Here is a 13,999-nt window from a genome sequence, read left to right as displayed (position 1 = left end):
AAATTTCAGGCATCAGCATGTGCTTTATGGCCATTTTCACCCATGTCACAACTGGGCATCACTGAATGTCCCAGACAATGTAGTGCAACCAAGACACACACACTTGTGCAGCATCATGTACAAACAAAGCTTCTTGAATATACTGTGGAGACATTGAAGGAATTGACCATTAAAGCGGCAACACAAAGTAGAGGACCGGCAGATTTGTGCAGGGGTAGTGTTCTTCAGTGCTCTGGATTAACAGATTAGTACAGGGGTAGTGTTCTTCAGTGCTCTGTTTTAACATATTAAAGCAGGGGTAGTGTTCTTCAGTGCTCTGTTTTAACATATTAAAGCAGGGGTAGTGTTTTTCAGTGCTCTGGCTTAACAAATTAGTGCAGTGGTAGTGTTTTTCAGTGCTTTGTTTTAACATATTAGTGCAGGGGTAGTGTTCTTCAGTGCTCTGGATTAACAAATTAGTGCAGGGGTAGTGTTCTTCAGTGCTCTGGTTTAAGAGATTACAAGAGCCAAAAGACATGACAAGAAGATTGAAACTATGCCCAGCGGTGAAGATCATGAAAACGACAAAGACCCCCATGGTACATTAACCCTTACACACACACACACACACACACACACACACACACACACACACACACACACACACACACACACACACACACACACACACACACACATACATTCAAACCAACATCTTCTAAGAGTGGTCACCTATACAAAGAAAAAGCTTGTTTTGCAAGGGTCACTACATCTACAAAGCACAGCATATCAATATAATGATTGCTGCATTAGGGGAAAAAACTGAAACCAGTTAAATATTCTCATTGCTTGTCCTCTCCCTCTCTTTCATTGTCTCTGCAAATATCCAGACTATCCTGACTGACTCTCTCGAGGTTAATTAAAAAGATGTGCCTGAGAGAGAATGTTAAAATTGTGAAACAAACTGGTTGTCAATCCATTTGAGTGTTTGTCTGTTATCCGTAAATAGATGAAAGATCAAATGTGAAGTATACTATGTAACATATGTGTGTTGTTGTTTTTTTGACAAATTTTGGCCACAGGTGAACGTCAGTCCTAATCCTTCCTAATCCTTCCACTTCATGTGCCCCATCATACTCACACACACATATACTGTGTGAGTGTGTGTGTGTGTGTGTGTGTATGTATATATATGTGTGTGTGTGTGTGTGTGTGTGTGTATATATATATATATATATATATATATATATATATATATATATATATATATATATATATAAAACTCAGCACGACTCAGAGTTGCCAGGCAACCATCTGGGTTTCATTGGTTTTGTGCTTCCCAGAGACCTGTTCAGACCCAGCTTCCCCAGCACCCCCAGCACCCCCCCACCCCCCCACACACACACCAAACTTCAAAACACCTCTCTGTGCCCTTCACTCAATCTCTTCTACATTTGGACATGAACTTTGAGAGATCACAATCCAGTTCCTTTGCAGCATTGTTTTTTTCTGAGATATGTCCCTCAGATAGAAATAATCTGGAGATTGAATTTGGTAAACTGTCCAATCCTAACGTTTTTAAAGCCTCCCTTGGCTTGATGCAACACTATAGATAAGAGGATTCGAAGAGTCATAACACTCTCTCCCAACGCAAGGTTTGTTTAAAAAAAAAAAAAGGCAGAGAACAGACAATGTGACTTAAATAAACAATGTAACGTAAAGAAATAATGTTTTACAAGGGAAGATATATTAATCTCGATACTTGATTTGTATTCATTCCAATTCAAATTACCTCAAATTACCTTTGTCTAAAATTAATAATTTAGATCAATAGTACTTTTTTAAAACTTCCCTTTATTCGCACATTGTACTGCCTGGTGTATGTAATCTGCTATATAAATAAACTTGACATGGCGTGCCTCCCCTTTCTTTTCTGCTGAGAGCTAAATATCCATAATGAGACTGGAATAAGCACATGGAATAACACAAAGACACGATATGCATGGTCCCTGTTATGTAAATGTCGTGCATTTTGTAAATCAGGTCACCCCAGGGTTCTCAAAGTGTTTGAGTCATGGCTTTTTACCATAAATAGATAGACCATAAGTTTCTAAAACTGAATGTGTACAAGGCAGAGCAAAGTGATAAGTTCAAGTACAAATCCATTACTAAGATGATTGTAAGCAAGTTACTTATTTCAGAAATGACAGCCATGTTACCAGATTCTAGTGAACTTCTCAGAGATAAGCATTCGTGCTTATCAGGATGAAAATATCTGTGTGGTACTAAACAAGAAAATATTTTAGCATTTAAGTTAATTAGTAAACAGAAATATGAAAAAATCTTTAAAATATTTGCTATATTTGTCAAAAATATATTGATTTAATATGGTTTCATTATAGTGAAGTAATTACTGTGATTCCATTCACAGGTCTGTTGACTAGAGGATTATGATTATTTTCAAAATTCTCACAAAAATCATAATATAATGTTAAGGCTAAAAAAAACCAGAACTACTCAAGTGCTGTCCCTCATACAAAAAGCTATTCATATACAATAATTAAATATGGTAGATCTATAGAATTTTGATATCAGTTAGACATTCCTATGTTCCTATGACTATTCAGAATTGCCAGTGCCTATGGATAGAATTATGTTTAATTCTTTAGTCAAATGCAATATATGATCATTAATTTCCTGAACACATTATGAAAATACTTTAACTTGTAATTGTGGCCATGCTCAAGAAAAAATCTATTCACTGATTGTCACTTCAGGGGTCAAACTGTGCATTTTTGGTAGATGAACTTATCAGACTTTCTAGATACGTTTGTGCTAGAACGATGAAAATCTCAAATTTCTGCAATTCTAACAGATCCTGTCACTGTTTGGAAGGGTACTTAGCACTTCATTCCTAGCACTCTTGTCTTACATGAATTTTAACACGTTTCTCATTACCACTTCCATCTACTTCAGTATAAATTCTTCTTGTTTCCTTACCTACAATCAAGGATAGGGAAAAAGTGAAGCCAACCATTCTGGGAATGAAACAGAAGTAGATTGACCATAACACCAAGGCCATTAAACAACCAGTTCAGCAGAAAACCACCTTTACTGCTACATTGGCTCCTATTGGAGGGTGAGTCCATTACCACTTGCTCTCCCCAGGGACTCTTGGCTTGTGAGATTTTGTGAGTTTCTGCTGCGGTGGTCCCTGGACCTAGCACAGAGCACCACTGTACCCTCTAACTCATTGTCTTGCTCAATGTGGCAGAGTTTTGGAGTTGGCAACAGCAATTTATGGTGGGAAGATTCCATCCTATGACAGATTTACATCCATTTTTCATTGTTTTTCATTGTGTCTGCACTGCACTGCAATGGTTCAGTTTGGTTGTTGACTGCACAATTACCACACCTGGCAGTGAATAGAACCTGTAGAACCTTTTGGGGGCTTATAGGATGGATTGCCATTGGAGTTGGCCTGTTATAACTCCCTGTTATTGCTTCACTTATGTAACTGAATAACATCCTTATAGAACAGTCACAGGACAACTCCCAGAGCTGTTGTAGGGAATGGGCCTATGGAGCTAGGAAAGGTCACACCATAGACGTGTCATTTATGGATGGCTAACTTGATACTGAAGTATCAATATTTCAATTAAATTCTATTTTATCTTCATGGCAGTTTTAACAGACAGAGTCTCAAAGAAGATTTACAGGAACTAGGTCTAGACCCCTAATGAGCAGGCCAAAGTTCAAAGCTGACCATGGAATAAGATATATATATATATATATATATATATATATATATATATATATATATATATATATATATATATATATATATATATAAAATCCAAAGAAGATTTCAGGTAGTAAAAGATGTAGTAAAAGATGTAGAGATTTTCAAAAGTGTAGTCAAGTACACAGAGTTTACAGAAAAACAGGATGTTGCAGACAAAGATTTTTCAGCGGCTGATCAACGGCTGATCCTCTCAATCACGCCCTGTACCTGTGAGAATATGGTGTCAATGCTTGTATTTATTGCTGTCTGTGTCCACAATAAGCTCATGATCTGACCAGGGAAGCATTAGAAATGACGCTTCACATAATCAAGCATGGAGAGCAGCAAATGCAAGCTGAGCCTTCTTGTCCCACTGGAACACAACCCCCTTTGCTGTGAGCCAGTGTAGTGGTGCAGCTGTGGTCCCCACATGTGGCATGATAAGCAGATGCATGTCATCTCTTTCTTGCCAGGCATTTACTGGTTCTCGGTAGTGCTGTTTCCTTCTCCTTCTTGCCCAGCTAACCACGTTCAGCTGGCTGGACCTGTCTAGGAGGGGGCAGGCATAATGCTCAAGACTCAATTTGCTGGGTTCCGTCTTTGTCGTTGACCACCTTCGAGTTTGCAGATGTGCTGCTTGATTGGCTCAAGCTCGGCAGCAACCTACTTCTGACACCAATGTAGCACGGAAGAAGACTCTAAGAATGTCATCATCATTCAGAATGAACATGCTGTTTATTCAGACAAACACAGTAATAAGAGGGAAAACACAAGCAATAATATGGAAGTTAGGAAGTGTCACAGTTGGCTGGTCATACAGAAGGAAGGACACCCCCATCTTGCTAGGGATCGCACTACATACCTGCCACATTCCCAGTCCACTGCCTACAAATCACCTTCACCTGTCCCTTGGTCTCTCCCTCTAGTTAAACCCACAGGTCCCGAGTGAAAGCACTGCACATTAGTGGAATGCCGGACTGCTCACTTCCACCCTGTATATCGCTACGCAGAGTGTTGGACCGACTATTGTCTTATATTTGTTGTGGTTTTCACATATTAAATGATGGGGAATAAAGAGCATTTTAGCTTGACCTTGCCTCTCGCTTCCTCTGTGCTGCAACCGTCACAGGATGAAGATATTCAAAACACACAAGAACACAATAGACCTACTCCTAACTAGTAATTACACTAAAAGAGAGATGACTAAACTAAATCACACACACAAATCCAGTCTTCTAACAACACTGATAAATGTTTAAGTAAATAAACCTGTGGAGAGGCTCATGTGCCTGACCAGTGCCTCTCCAACGTCTCAGTACATTTCCTTATTGTTGCAGTTGCTTTGATATATGGTGGTAAGTCCAAGAGCACAGAGACATAGTACAGGCTTATTATCACAATTACTTGCTACTATTATTTTCAGCATTGGAAAAATTTTAACAATAAATGTAATAAATAAGTACTAAACATGTGGCATGATATTGATATGTGTGGATATTGATATCTTCACCATCCAACTCTGCTCTGGATGCCTGCCTGGTAATACCAACACCCTGTCTTAACGCCCTTGTGCTACCATAGAGTACACGTATGGTGCACACTTCAAGGAGAGAGCAACGGTGGCAGAAAAGACTGCTGCCACTGCTGCCATTGCCCCCAGTAACACAGCACTCAACATTGTCAGCTGCGAGGATGTCCGAAATGCCTAGGAAAAGGATGTGATACTCTGTCAGGCATGGAGATGGCTTCAACCAGGGAAAAACCAAGTTGGACAAATATTACGCCAAATGCCCCATTTAGTCACTCCCCTCTGGCGTGCCCCTGGAGAGGTTCGCTCTGCACGTCCTGGGCACCCTTCCCACCCCTGACACCAGCTCTCGCCCAACACAGTGCGACCTGCGCCATTATCTACTGCTGTTGGCATTCTGCAGGGGTCAACTGCATTCACTCCAGGTCTCTTGATGTTCAGCAGTGATCTCAGAATGCCCATGGAGCTTGTGTTTGGTTGTCTGCCGGGGAGTTTACATCTTGCCCTGTTGTGATTGTGGTTGTTTGATTAAATACACCCCACCTACCATGCATTTGTGAAGTGTTTCTTGAATGCCTACCTAGATATTCATGCACCATACATGTCAGCCTCCAGGTATCTTGCTTTTATTGCAGCCTTATATCTACAATTATTTTTGCTATTAAAAACTAAATGTATTCATATCTACAGATGCCTGAATTATCATAATCAGATGCTGGACTTGTCCTGATGTAGATGGAGGTGAGAATGGACACCGTAGGGTGGGGTTGGTGCAGGAAATGTCTTTAACATGACACTTTCACTTAAATTGCCAGTCTGAAAGTCTGTATTCTGTGACAGCCTACGTGAATTCAAGTAGCTGGATTAGGAATAGGAACTGCTGTTACACTGGTCTGCACTGCCATTTGTCTTCCATCACTTGTTTCTAGCCAGCCTTATTCATCTGCAGCCCTCTCACCTCCTTCTGGGTGTCTTTTGCTGCCACAGCAGGAAATGCCAGTGTGCCAAGGTTCCAGCATGGCTGAGGGAGGATCACATTACCAGCTGCATAATCATAGGCCCAGAGTGCCAAGATTCTGCAACTACAGTTTCCTTTTTGCTCTTGCCTTATTTGGAGTCTCTCTTATATCCTCTCTGCCAGAAGTCTCACCTCTGTCTGCCACAGAGTGGACTTGGTGTGGCCGCTTAGTAGCAAACAGCAGGTGCCAGCCCCGTAATCCTGGTGGCACTGCTACCAGGAGGCCCCCTAGTGGTTGGTAATCATGGATCTCTGGCATATATCAGTTGTGGCTACATAAAATATCAGGCAGGTTCCCAGAAATAAAAGCACACTATACTATTCCCAGGTTTTGGACTTGCATATGATCAGATATTCTTACATGAACAGGAAACATGCATACAGTAATTTTTACTTTGTCACATGCATTCATTTATTGACTGTCCTGGTTGGCCAGGTAAGGCATACATCTTATTGTAGTCATGCCCGTAGCCAGCTATGTGGTCACAGAGGTCTTTTTTGGGGCTAAAAATAAAATTTGAAGCACAACTGGATTTATAAAATCAGCCATTGACAGCTTCTCCAATAAGACAAGTGTATGCTTGAATCAGTTTAGACTTATGTAGTATCGACTGTGTGTGAAAGAGCCTGCGAATACAGCCCCTTGTATCATCAGCACATCCAGTGACAGCAACTGTAATTTATGCATGTTTGCAGCTGCACTGCAAGAGGTCATTATCTCTTTCATATTAATAGCTTAGCTAACATATCACACAGCATTTCTGATTCAAAATAATTGTAGGCCATTTCAAAGTCAAATTTAAAACGAATTTTAGTGTACAATGACATTAGCTCATAACGCTGTTACTCTCAAGCTTTTTAAAAAAAAATTGTAGGTAGCTAAGGTGACAAATAACCTTATCTTAATTATCACACTTCATATTGTAGACCTATGTATTTTGATGCTTTAGATAAAGTTATTATGATTTTATTCATTCAGTTAAATAAAATGTAGTCACAGTATTCTGGGCACCCAGACAGAGGGACACACCCACAAACACAGCACCTGCCTCACTCCCAATCACCTAATTACTGAACACAAGCACTTCTCTGCTTTATTTAAATCCCACAGGTACTCTCCTCCAGTGCTACACATGGCTTGCCTACAGCTCCTTAGAACACACCAAAGAGAAGTCTGCTCTTACTGCAAACATGTTTATATTAGTACTTTCTTTGGTTTGCTGCCAGCTCAGTACTGTGCTTTTGTTTCTGGTTTCATGGAGAATAAGGACTCTCCTTACTCAAACTCATGTTTCCTGACTTCCCTGCCACCCTCATAAATTTTGAGTTTTGGGGGGAAAGAGGGTGATCAAAACAAAATATTCTTGTAAATAGTAACAGGTCTCTTTCTACATATGTAATGTTTATATGTGTAATTTAACCCTTTAGCACTGTACACAGAACAGGGTTCACCAACTTCTGTATTCTACACAGGGATACATGTGGACACATGTGGGCACACAAATGGACACAGTCACACACTTGGACATTTCACTGGCTCTGTTTATAAGATATACTGAGTCTCCTACTGTGTTACTTTAGTAGTGTTGCTGAGTTTTTGCTTTGCTTAGCAGAGAAACACTTGGCTGTTTATCTGAATAATTATTTTACTTAATTAAAACTGAATAGCCAAAAACACTTTTATATGACCGCATGTGGCTTCCAGCAAGAGAGAGATCTTCTCTTCATTAGTTTTAATAGCCTAGGCCAAAGTTTTTTTTCCTAATAGAATTGTTTCCATTTTGCCTTAATTAAATACCACCATATGGCTAAGGTTGCTACAGTGATTATCGCACCCTCTTTTTAATCAGGCAAAGACAGAAGTGCAGAACCTAAGTAAGAAGGGATTTAACCCAACCACTAATGTTGTGAGGTTGCATTCACTTTTCAAACTATAGACTTATTACATCATCAGACAAAATCTGGGGTCACATTCTCAATCTAGCAACAATAGAATCCCTTTACATGCAATCAAATGACAAATTCAAGCACGAGACATATTTTCTGCAGTAGTGACCAACCTGGCCTGGTTTTAATATTGACAGCTCTGACTACAACTTTGAAAAATCTCACTGTAATCGCTCTGTGTTATATACACATTTTTTATCATAATTTCCACTTGCTTGAGCTTAATTGAAAAGGATGCAAATAGTCCCCTCTCTTGTTTATATAGGTCTGAGTTGGCAGGCAACAGATCGTTGATCCGCTTATAGGACTTGAGAATTATAGGATCCTTTTTAAAGATTACATAGTTGTTCATGGATTACATAGTTTGATAGATTTATAGCTCTATTATACATAGATTATATAGTTTTGTAGATTTATAGCTCTATTATACATAGATTACATAGTTTTATATATTTATAGCTCTATTATACATAGATTACCTAGTTTTATAGATTTATAGCTTTATAGCTTTCAGAGTTGAAAATCCAGTAATAAAGGCTAAAGAGAAGCTAGAGGAACAAGGGGGATACAGCAGAGGAACTCTTTCCCAGCTGTCAGGGACACATGCTTCTCTCCATGGTACTGGCTAGAGCCCCGCATTTCATTGTTAATGCTGATTACTGCACAAACATAATTGCTATCACATTTTATCAGGTATTCATCATGGCTTGACACACTAATGTGGTGCAGTCTTGATTGATGGTGCAGTGAATTGACTGTTGTCTAACTGTTTAGAGTGACCATAAAATAAGTAATGTCTTTGCATTAAATCTCAGAAATTAGGCATCTGAATGTTTGCCTTGTAAACAATTAACTGCTCTGAAGGCATGAAAACTATGTTGTGATCACTTAAAGACAATGTGATCAGGAAACTGTATGACCTAGGCACAGTGCATTTGCAGAGCAGTAGTTCTTATTAATTGCCTAGGACAACACAGAAGCAGATTTCTGTCTAAAAATGTTAGACAAGCTACATCCAAACAACTCACCTGGCATGTCATATTAAAGTTGGACTTCATGCAAATAAACCTTGTGGACTTGACTATAGAATACCATTTTGACAAATAACAGTTAATAACAGATATTATAAAGTTTGAGCTGTAAGGATATGAACTATCAAGCTGGTAAATACATAGCAATGACTGAAAGAAAGGATCCGTTTGGAATTCTCAGGATAATTAATATCCTCATTTATAACCACCAATCAAATTTTAGGAAGGTGGGAGATTTGCACAGAAAGCTTTGTGGTTCAAGATAAGTGTTTCTTAAACATAAGTCTTTCTTAAATGGAAGTCCACTATAGGAAAGATTGAGAAAGATTGGGAAAAATGGGATTGTCTGAAACAATGAAGCAGAGCGATCTTGTTTGTTTGTATATATGTCTGTGTGTGTGTGTGTGTGTGTGTGTGTGTGTGTGTGTGTGTGTGTGTGTATGATAGACATAAGGTTTTGTAAGTGTTTATGTGGCCATGGTCTGTAAATACTTGTGCCACATTTGTTGCTAGATAAAATGGTCATTCAAGCAAAAATGATTGCTCATGGAAATTGGAGGTTAAGGTATCTAACCTGAATTTACAGAGTACACAAAGTGTTTTGGCCAGTGCAGCACTCAGATCTATAGAGTTTTAGATGTTGGTTTGTTTACAGAAAGACTCCTCAAAGTCACACTCCCTGTCTTCATCAATGTTACTTCAGCCTGGTATGTGCACCTCCAGGCTTCTTTAATTTAACAGCACGCATTGCAGTCTTCCTCCTTAGAATAACAACTTTCTGCTCCCTTGCCCTAATTTCACTTTCAACCCTCACTTTAAAGCTGTCTCTCACATACACAGAGAGAGAGAGAGAGAGAGAGAGAGAGAGAGAGAGAGAGAGAGAGAGGGAGAGAGAGAGAGATCGCATGTACTGATCAAAAACATCAACTGAGTAACAAAGAAGATAAAAAAGTTAAAAGTTTTGGACTGAAAAGTATGGAGTGAAAAGAAAAAGGGAATTAAAGTTTGTAAACTCTTCAGGTAACTTTCACATTTTGTTTTGCCTGATACATGAGAAATTAATACTTCTCTCCATGTTGGAATAACACTCTGTTTAAATGAATGAGACTTAAGCAGTCACTGCTTAAATGAAGGAATCTTCCTATCTGAACTAACCCAATCTGTATCTTTGGGGAATCCCACAGACATACAGTGATTGTCAGAACAAGAGTGTGTATGAGAAAGAGTGTCCAGTTGCATTTGGAGCAGATAAGAAGGTATACAGGGCCACAAGAGACTTGCCTGAGGGCCATATAAGAGTGTCTGGCAAAAGATGTGCAGTCTGTTAGATCAAGGTGTCTTCTTCGGATAAATCAGAAAGGAAGGATTTCCAAACAATGGACAAGCAGATAAGGTGCCTGCATGGCTTCATGTACATGTAACCCCAAAACATGCAGGTTAGGTTAAAGTGGCTACCCCAAAAACTGTCCTAGTCTGAATGTGCGTGTGAATAACTGTATGCCTGCATGGCCAGTAATGGATGGCGCTCTGCCCTGGGTATTATGCTCTCCTCCTGTGCCTGATGCTGTCCCTCAAGGGGCTGTGGTTTCCGGATGAGAGTACGTTGTGCTTAATTGGCTGGTGCTTCTCACAAAAGCACAGTGTGGTGTGTTGACTGTAAAGCTTCTTTGGGTACTGACAAAGGCACTGTATAACTTCATATCATACACAGCTCCTGTAGCATCACTCACAGTCACACGTTCTCTTTACGTGAATTAGAATCAGTCTGTGGACATGGTAGGCCATATATTCTTAATTTACAAAAAAGGACACAATATCAGTCTCTGACTGTGAAGGAGAAGTAATGCTTTATTTGATTATAAATGCTAATGTATATATTTCTTATATAAAGGTCTGTAAACTGAAAGAGAGGCCTAATTTACCACATTGCAGGGCCAAGAATTATGTCAACACTTTTCTTGCCATCAAACTGACAAGGGACAAAAGGAGAGGAGGAGATGAATAATGGACAGATTGAAATGGAGAGAGAAAATAAAGGTAATTGAGCCTAAGGGAGAGTATGTGAATGAATATTACCATAATGGTTAGCAATGGATGGTTAGCACTTTGTGTGTGTGTGTGTGTGTGTGTGTGTGTGTGTGTGTGAGTGTGTGTGTGTGTGTGTAAGAAAGGATGCAGGATACACTGATTAATACTGACATTTCACACATCTATCTCACACACACTGAGCAAACTCTCATACAATAATCGAGTCTTCTTGATTGTAAATTGGTTTGACATGTCCATCAAACACAGACAGACAAATGGGTGTATGTGGGTGTGCAACTGCCTTAGCTTCTGACTAGATAGAAACAAAATATTCTGGAAAGATTAAGCTATTTTCTGATCATCAGGTTTTTCTGATCAGTAATTTTTATTATTATTTTTTTTTTTTGCATGAAAATAGACCTCTATCATACAGACGTAACAAGGTGATGAGATCAGACTAATGACATCAGACTAATGACATTTTATACTTTGGCCTATATATTTAAAATATAAAAGATTTAGTGATAACATATAATTAAAAATGTTAAGATAATATACATTTTTGTGAAATAATAACTAATATACTATGAAATTACTAATTTGGACAGGCAGAAACATAGAGCTCAATGTAAATGTAAATCTCTTCATTTTGTGCTACATGACTAAAGTTTTAAAACAATTTTTGATATCACAGTTGTATTAGAGGATCCAGTAACTGGAGGGTCACCAAGAATGCCAGGAATCCCAGGACTGACTGACCTGGTCTGCCTATTTAGTCACTGGGCTGAAGACAAGAAGATTGCTAGTCCCAGGGTCCTGGATATGACTGGTCTGTCACATTGCCCTGCAGAAGGCACTGTCTGTTTGATGATGCTGAGCTGCTCTTAGCTTCGGCAGAGTTCAGCAGCGATGGTTCCAAATTTATGGCGTGAAGTCGGACGTTTACGTTTGTCTTCATTACAGTTCATTACTGCGGAGAAGTCATCACACACTCCTCATTGGCATTTCAAAACTCTGTTCCCATGTTGCGTTTTCATGCATTCTCAAATCTATTCAACAGTTGTATAACAGATGTGATTCTGCGCATTCGTGTGATGAATGCTAAAGTGGGCAATTAAAACGTCATTTAACGAAAGAGAAGAAGTTGAAGAAGTGGGTTGAGTGGGTCATAAACTTCAGATTTGAAAGTGACATGACAGCAGTGACAAAAGAGGAGAATAACACCCATTTATTACTTTCTCAGTATGTCTGTACCACTTTTTCCATTCTACGTTCTCTTCTTCTCTGAAACAGGAGAGGGTACTTAAGACTACTTAAGTGGGTGAAAACTAAAAGTTCTTTAGTGTCTTCAGCAAGTTAAATGCTTTTGTGAGGAAACTGAAATGACTGATTTTTTAAATGACTGACGCATATAGATACTTGGGCTTTTGTTTCCACAAACAAATTTCAGGTCAAGGGTTATCTTACTGGTGTGAAATCTACAAAAAAAGAGAAACTTTCATTTAGAAAAATTACCACTTGTTTATAGCCCATATGATTTTAGTTGAATCCTCATTTATCAATCCTACATTATTAAATATGTGTACATTAGAAAAAAACAAAACAATAAACAGCAACAATCAATAGATTAGAAACTCATGTATCTGAAGACAGTAGACCTCTAAACTGGCTGAGTAAATAAATCAATAATAAATTAATCAACCTCATTAAAATAATTAATTTATTGATTTATTCATTTTAAAATATACTGATTTATTAGGGGATATATCGATGAATTATTGAAAGATAGATTTATAGATTAATTGGCCAATGGATTTATTTAGGGATATTTTTGATAACCTACTGAAAGATTTTTTTAAGGATTACAAGGTTTAAAAAAATGAGAATTCAAATCCAAATGAACAAATAATTCAGTGTTCTGATTGAACAGTAGACTTGTATGCTCTGTGCATAAAAAGTGGAAAGTGACTATTAGATAACTAACCATCTGATCTTTGCTACTGAAGCCTTTCGGTGACTTCCCTCAATAGACAGAAGTGCTTCTCTTTATTCCACATTGATGCTCTGATGTGCTGTATCATGACTCACAGAGTTGTACTATGCAGTTAAAATGCTACCAGCATGGAGACCTACTGTCTAATCAGAACTCAATCTTAATGAAACCCACTCCTCATGTGCCTGTTTGAGCATAAATCATTCAGTAAATCTTGCAATAAATACATCAATATATCCTTACATATATAAGGTTCCATCAATAAATATAGCCAGGTAGGAATTTGAAGCATACAGGTGCAAGGAAAATGTCTGTAAGTCCTTTAGAATTACCTGGATTTCTGCATTAATTACTCCAAAAAATGTGATCGGACCTTTTTCGAAATCATAACAGTAAATGAAATCTTCTTATCAAGAAACCCAGTACTTACACAACACAACACTGCCATAAGCATAGTGGAGATACAGTTTAAACCATCAAGGTCATAAATAGTTTCATATATACAATCCTCTAGGGTGAACAGCCTCACCCACAAGGGCATGGCTGGTACACACAATCAGGAGCAGTGATAATGGCTAGAACAAAACCTGGCAGCCACACCAGGAATGATGGCAATTGGAGTCAGATGTCCCCGTCAATTTACATTATTTAGTTTACACTTTTATCCAAAGTGACTTACAATTTGACCAAT

Source organism: Electrophorus electricus, chromosome 19 (assembly GCF_013358815.1).
Source record: "Electrophorus electricus isolate fEleEle1 chromosome 19, fEleEle1.pri, whole genome shotgun sequence".
Taxonomy (NCBI): domain Eukaryota; kingdom Metazoa; phylum Chordata; class Actinopteri; order Gymnotiformes; family Gymnotidae; genus Electrophorus; species Electrophorus electricus.
This window is presented reverse-complemented; position numbering follows the sequence as displayed.